The sequence below is a fragment of the Sciurus carolinensis genome, unplaced genomic scaffold (assembly GCF_902686445.1).
Source record: "Sciurus carolinensis unplaced genomic scaffold, mSciCar1.2, whole genome shotgun sequence".
Taxonomy (NCBI): Eukaryota; Metazoa; Chordata; class Mammalia; order Rodentia; family Sciuridae; genus Sciurus; species Sciurus carolinensis.
In genome coordinates, this window is record NW_025920289.1 from 134,353 (window position 1) to 141,877 (window position 7,525).

Sequence of the window (7,525 nt, forward strand, 5' to 3'; positions counted from 1 at the left end):
AAACTGTCAGTACTTTTCATAGTACTTCTTACTTACTGAAATCAACTGTGCAATGTAGAAAATTTAAAAATTGTAGGAAATAAGTTGAACAACACTACAAAAACTCCTTGTGGCATGCTGAAAATCTTTTAGTAACATAGTAGTAATGAATCCTTGCTACAAGTTTTCAAAGTCATGGTTAGTGGAAAGACTTTAAGACCCCTGAGGACTTCAACATGTAAATGGGGGCTCAGAATTCAGGAGTGATTAGCCCTTGTCCAAAACAATCTACATGCCACAGCCACAGTCAGTCACAATTCACCAAATTATTGAATTTCATACCCAGAATTAATGTGTTTCTGGTAAACGATAATGACAATACTCATTGAAAAATCAAACAACCTTGTCCCTTCAAAATCAGGTACCCAACTCTTCTCTCAGCTTCTGCCTAACGCAGCCAACAGTATGTTTTTATTCAGTAGAAGACACAAGTTAACATTCCCATCTTGTTTCTCTTATCATTATAAAGACAATAGATATTTCAGGACAGTTTTTTTAATAGCACAGGGCAGAGAGAATTTGTCCACACAGTTTATTCATAATCAACTTGAGGAAAACAATATTACAATGTTTCTGTTTCTGCTGAATCATATCAGGTGTCTCAGCTCAGGCCATTGAAGTAGTCATATCCACAAGATCGGAGACTAAAGTCAAGGGTTGAGAAATCTTGAGGAAATTTTTTCTAGGTGCATAAACCACAATCAGTTGTTATAATTTCAATGTTTACATTCAAGGCAAGTTTTGGTTTTAAAATTATGTTTTACCTTGTGTCTCAGTAGGAAGAAAACGGAAAAGAGAAGCAAGAATTCACATTAAAATCAGAAATAAACTTTCTTTATAAAGTAGAAAGTATCCAAAGGAAGCAGCTGAGGTAAGATGGTAAAAGTTTTCTTAGGGAGCACTGGTCAGAGCAATTCTTCAATCTGACAGTTCTCCAAATGCTGTGGACTCCACTCATCTTGCCTAACTCTGCTTAGGTGCATGCACCTAAATTCTAGGTGTGATTTAAGAATTTACACTTTGAGCATAGTACATTTGAAAGAAAAAAAAAAGATTTTCATACTCTGTAAGTCTAAAACATTATTCTTTTCCTAGGAAGCTTTGTATCCCTGTAAATTAGAACCTTGGAGTCAGACCATGAGACCGTTCACAAGTTTGTGGACTCAAACCCACCACCGTCGTCCATCAGGCAATCTAAGGAAAAAAATCCCCAGCCCACCCATGCAGACATTCTACTGGGATGGAAGAGACTGACTTATTTACCTGCATTCCAGAAACTTGCTCTTCAGACCCCCACAGGAAGGTCAATTCCCACTAAAACTGCAGTCTTTAAGAAGAAGAGCTGCTGAAAACACAAATTAACTTCGGAAGAAGGGGAAGAACTTAGCAAGAGCTGCTTTGACCTCCTTGTTTCTCAAAGTATAGATGAGGGGGTTGAGGGTAGGACTCAACACAGTGTATAGCACACCAGCCACCTTGCTCTTCTCTGCACTGTAGCTGGAGACAGGACTTATGTAGGCATAGAAGACAGCAGTGTAATACATGCACACCACAATGAGGTGGGAGGAGCAGGTGGAGAAGGCTTTCTGTTTCCCCCCTGAAGTCCTCATCTTCAGGATGCTAGAAATGATGAACCCATAGGACACGAGGGTCATGAGGAAGTTTAGTATGCCATAAAAGGCATCAGCCAGGACAATCATGACACTGTTCACATAAGTGGAGCTGCAGGAGAGAAGCAGCAGAGGAGGAGCCTCACAGAAGAAATGGGTAATGACATTAGGGCCACAGAAATTCAAACGCAGCATCAGCCCTGTGTGGATGGCTGAGTTGAAGGCACAGAGCACCCACACTCCGGTGGCCAGCATGCTGCAGAATGCCCTGCTCATCTTGGTGCTGTAATGCAGTGGGTGGCAGATGGCCACGTATCGGTCATAGGCCATGACAGTGAGGAGCAGCAGCTCTGAGGATGCAGACCATGAGAGGAAATAGAGCTGTGCCATGCAGCCCCCGTAGGATATGAAACTCTTCTCTGACACCAGACCCTCCAGTGCCTTGGGCATGATGGAGGAGGTACAGATAATGTCCATAGTAGCCAAGTTGAACAGGAAAAAGTACATGGGGGTACGGAGCCCAGGGTTGAAGGTTATGGTCAAGATGATGAGGATGTTCCCTGTGAGGGCCACTGAGTAGAGGGAGAGAAAACAACTGAATAAGAGCATGTGTTGTTCTGGGTGCTCTGAAAAGCCCTGCAGGATAAACTCTGTTACCATTGTCTGGTTACCCATGGTCCCTGGGTGGAGAGGGTGTTCTGGGACTATCAGGAGAATCTTCACTCACGATTTCATGTGATTTCAGGACTAAAGAAAGAGAAATGAGAGATATCTTTAATACCACTACTATCAAGTTTCAATGAAACCTAACAACACGGCATGTATAATATGCATAGATACTAGGATGTATTATGATAAACATATCAATATCACATAGGCAAAGGGCATGAGCATCCAGTTTATAAAAAGTACAGATGAGGCCAATCCAACCTATGAAGCATCATTCAACGTCAAAGAAATATAAATTAAAGCAATGATCCAAATCTTATCATACATCTTTCAATAAAGTTAGGAAATGTAGATATTGACTAGCATGTGAGCATGCAAGATGAAAGTCTTTCAAATGAAATGATGGCATTTGCAGGAAAATGGATGGAACTAGAGACCATCATGTTACTCAGAGGTTAAGGTTGTATGTTTTCTCTCATATGCAGAAGCCAGAGAGGAAAAGGAAAACAACAGTGAGGTGGATCTCCTAAAAATCAAAGAGAGATCACAGGAAAATGATGGTGGCGTGGGAGGTGGGGAGAGAGGGAGGAAATGCTTGGAAGTGATCTTGGTCAAATGATATTGTGATAATGGGTGCATGTATGAATGTGCAAGCAATCCCATCAATATAATCAATTAAAATTCATCAATAAAAATGAGGAAATAAAATTATTTCTAATGATCAATTTAGAAAAGAAGAAAACTGTTATGTCATTAGTAACTTACAAAACTGCATGTTCCATTTGAACTGAAATTTTTCTTTGTGGAAATTTATCCTAGGGAAATAATTTTAAACATCTTCACGGTGTCAAAATAGCACTGTTTATGATTGAAAATTTAAAAGTAATCTATACTCTTAAAGGCAAGTTTATTATGATATATTGATTCAATATAATGCTGGGCAGTTATAAAAAGGGCACTTTGGAAGTGTTTTACTGATACTTTTATAAACAATGAGTCAGGCTTTGTGACTGATGCTTGTAATCCCAGTAACTCCAGAGGAAGAGGTAGGAGGATTGCAAGTTCAAAACCAGTCTTAGCAACGTAGCGAGACACTAAGAAACTCAGTGAGACCCTGTCTCTAAATACAATTTTATAAATGGTGAGGGATGTGGCTCAATGGTTGTTACTGTGTGTATTCACCCCCCAATGTATATTTTTTAAAAATCAGAAAAAACAAAAAGGAGAGTTAAAAATGCACAATGTGATCTCATCTGTTTTTATATTAAAATATATATCATATATATCCTTTTTGCAAGAATGCTATTAAAGTGATTATTAAATACACACAAAGACACACACACACGTAAATCTAGTGAGTGATAGATCAGAGTTTGAGCCATAGAAATGGACTATGATTGAATTTCCTTGATTTCATTGGTTTGGATTTTCCTATTTTCTTATGAATGACCTTTGTAAAAGGCATGTGTTTCATTTAAGACTCCTAAGAAATCTTCTGAGACTCCTCATGTCCTCTCAGAATTCTATACTGACTTGGCTCCACTCCTTGGGACTGCTTGGTCAAGTACCCACCTATCACTCACAGGTTGATGGATGTGCCCCATCTGTCTCTCGACAGCCTTCATGGACCATACCCTGTGCTTGGTTTTCAAACATGTTTGTTGAAATAATGCTGAAGAACCATGAAGTATGAATGAAAGCAGCATGATTTCTATTCTTAAGACAGTGCACACTAAGAGTTAAGATAAAAAGAGCTTGGTACCATGTCTGCTTTCTCCTCTTCAACTCCACTCACCGAAACAGTTAAGATCATTTTCATTTTAAATTCAGAATTACAATTTTGTTCGAACTTCAAGAAATGCTTTAAGTACTAAAATACTAAGAGGCTTATAGAAATATCGGCCTATGATTTGGGTTATATCCCTCCCTCTGTTCTTTTAATAGAAAAACATAAATGTATTATGACCTAGAAGAACTAATGGAAACATCGAAGTCCCATCTGTGAGTCTTCCCAGGAGCAAGGTATCAGGACAACTCAAGCAGTTTGGTAAGTAAAAATAAACACAGTATACTTTAGATGATTTCATTTTTGTTTGGCAAAACAAACACAAACAACCTTGAATACTTACTCTCGCCCAGTTTGATTAGGGATATAGAGAAAGAACTAACTTTATTTGATCCTTCCTGAAGACCTAGGGGATGATTCCTGCCATTCACCAGGGACCACTGTAGGCCAAACAGCTGAGTTAGGTTACAAAGGAAGACTTGGCTTGACCCCACTCATGCTTCTCCACTTCCCACTAATATCCCCCCAGGGTGTTAAGCACCTGACTCCCCAGTCATCATGGTCCACTCCCACATCACATGTTACAGACACATCAGAGTTGTAGTGCTGAAGTAGAGTCTGTTAGGAGGAAAATGCATCCAACCCCAACACTTAGAGAGCAGTCGTGGGTCATGTCTGCCACATGCCATCACTAGGCACCAAGAAAACCTATGATACACAGGAAGCTTCAACCCAGTGTTTTCTCTTAACTCAGTTGTACAGTGAGTTTAGGGGAAAAAAATCTAAATGGACCTGCTACATAAATGAAGGATTTCAATAGGTGTTAGGTACAATAAAATTTTCACAAACCCATTCACATTCAGGAAACAAATTAACCCTCAGATAACTATCCACTCACTATGATTTCCAGGCTAGGTAGATGGTCACCTCCCCCAACTGGTCAATAGTGAGGTCCAAGTGTCAGGACACCAAGGCTCCTTCCATGAGGATGACCATGAAGTCCCTACTGGACCTCAGCCAGTCATTTCTTCTCTGAAAGTAAGAACATCCCAGGATGTTCCGATGACATTGGCTTTAATTCTCATTAAGCATCACCAATTATTACCAAGGATCTGAAGGCAAAAATAAAGAATTTAGATAACAATTAATAACATTCAAACAATAATACACACCTGTTCAAGTCAAACAACACAATGATGCCCCAGAGTGAAGACAATAGGATATTAAAACAATAGTTAGTTTCTATACTTAACACACATTTTGGTAGTCAAGATTCTTAGAAATTAAAAGTGTATCAAAGATTATTTCCATCACTTTAGAAAACAATAGGGGCACTCCATATCTCTGCAATTAAAATGTTCATTTTCTTGAGTATTTCCTAACATAGATTAAATTTTACGTGGACTGCATTTTACTTTTCATGGAATTTTATCTTAGTTCTAATTTATTTTCCATAGTTCCATAAGTGAAGGATTGTAGAATTATTACTGATTCAAGTTACTTAATTAATAATGAAAAAGTTGTCTTCTTCATTATTTTTATCTCTTAAGGGTTGCAAGGATTTCCACAAACACCATATAAATTCCAGTGCCTTTTTATTACAAATGAAGATAGATATTTCTATTGTAAACACAATCCAAGCACAGAAAAAGGAAACTCAAAACATGACAAAATTTTAAACATGCATCATTAGATTTGAAAGACATTTTGAAGATGACCTTGTCCAACCTGCTTATTAAAACGTCAAAGTAAATCTAAGTGACTTAACCCTGGTCACACAGAGTATTTGTCACAAAGCTAGTATCTAATCCCAAGGCTTGTCATTTCAGTCCAGAGTTAATTGTTGTGTAATTTGTCAATTGCCTCTCTAATACCAACTCTTGAGATATAAAAAAAAAAATGACTAAGAAAAAGAAATAGCAATTAAGAATTTATATGATTATTCTTAGAGTTGAGCTATGGATTTGAAATCCTAAATTCTCAGTCAGTTTTAGCATCCCAATTGTTCTTGTTGTTTCCTTTATCAGAGGAATAGTCACAGAAAATATTCAAATATTCCTGGCTCTAGATTACCAAAATAAAACCAGCAGGTCTACTTACAGTTAAGGGCCCATTCTAAGCAGACAGTGTTACAAGTAGAACTTTTCCTATTTTTATAACACCAATTAGAATGAACCCTCCTCAGAATATTCACAACTATCTTGAAAAATTTATTTCACCTTTGTGGAGCTAATAGATCTCGTGTATGGCTTTCCTCTCTCTGTCAACCACAATGGAGGTGTCAAGTGTGTACAACCCGTGACACAGTCTAGACAGATACAGCTTCCTTCCCATATTTAAGCTGATCTTGTCACGAAATTTGGACGTATCTTTAGCATCATCTCTCCCTGTCTGTGGGAGTCACTTGGGACAGATGTTCACAGCCAATACTCTAAGTAGACCCTGAAGGAGCAATTAAATTTTAAATCCCTATTTGCTGGGAACTTGGCTGTCATGCGTGTTCATCCAAAGGCCAGTTCAAGCTTTGATCCAATGTGGGGAAAAAGGGTGTAGGCTTCTGTGGGGAGACACAGGACACAATTGTCCCAGCTCAGAGTAACCACAGCAGGGCTCTGGTGCTCAGGAAAATGTGATCACACCAAGGGACTGAGGAGAGAGTGATGGACCAGAAGCTAGATTCCTGACTGCCTTCAATGGAAATGAAGGGCCAGCTGCAACCACCCCTGAGCTCCTTGGCAAAACCCACTTCTGCTCACAGAGCTGCCCTCTTGCTGGACCTCACTCAAACTTCAGCTTCCTTACCTCCTGCCTTCTTCCCTTCCCCTATCCCTATATCTTCTCTCTGTGTGAAAATCCATTCACATCAATTCCATTTCCTCAGCCACACCATCCCTGATTCCCTGAGGAAAATGAGCACTCTGCCTGCTAAGCCTCTGTCACATTCAGGAGTCCCCACCAAGCTTTGGTGGCACCATGTGCTTCAGAATCTTTACAGACCCAGGGTCAAATCTCATCTTGAAAACTAAAGGTTGAGTGATTTTGGTCATCTCTTAAATTCTAAAGAACTACTTAATAATATTAATATTAATATTAATAATAACAAATAGACATCATTATCACAGTTTGTAATACATGAAAAGAGCTGGTCAATGTTTTCACACACATGTGCAAAAGCATACATACATATACATACATATATATATATAATTTTTTCTGCTTGCAAGCAAAGAAAAGAATAAATATCTATTTTCTATCATTCTAGGAATGTACTCAAACATAACTAGTACTTAACACATAATTTAACACAAAATTATGGATTCTCTGATTTGTTTGACTGAAAAATTAAGTGGGTTTGTTATTAATAACTATAGTTTAATTTACCAAGATCATATCCTAGGAACAGAAGTTAAACTAATTATCC

At 38.4% G+C, this 7,525-nt stretch overlaps 1 pseudogene; it reads right to left on the bottom strand.

Annotated features, from left to right (window-relative positions):
• Positions 1 to 1,397: 1,397 nt before the first annotated feature.
• Positions 1,398 to 2,384, bottom strand: LOC124975509 (olfactory receptor 13A1-like; annotated as a pseudogene).
• Positions 2,385 to 7,525: the final 5,141 nt, after the last annotated feature.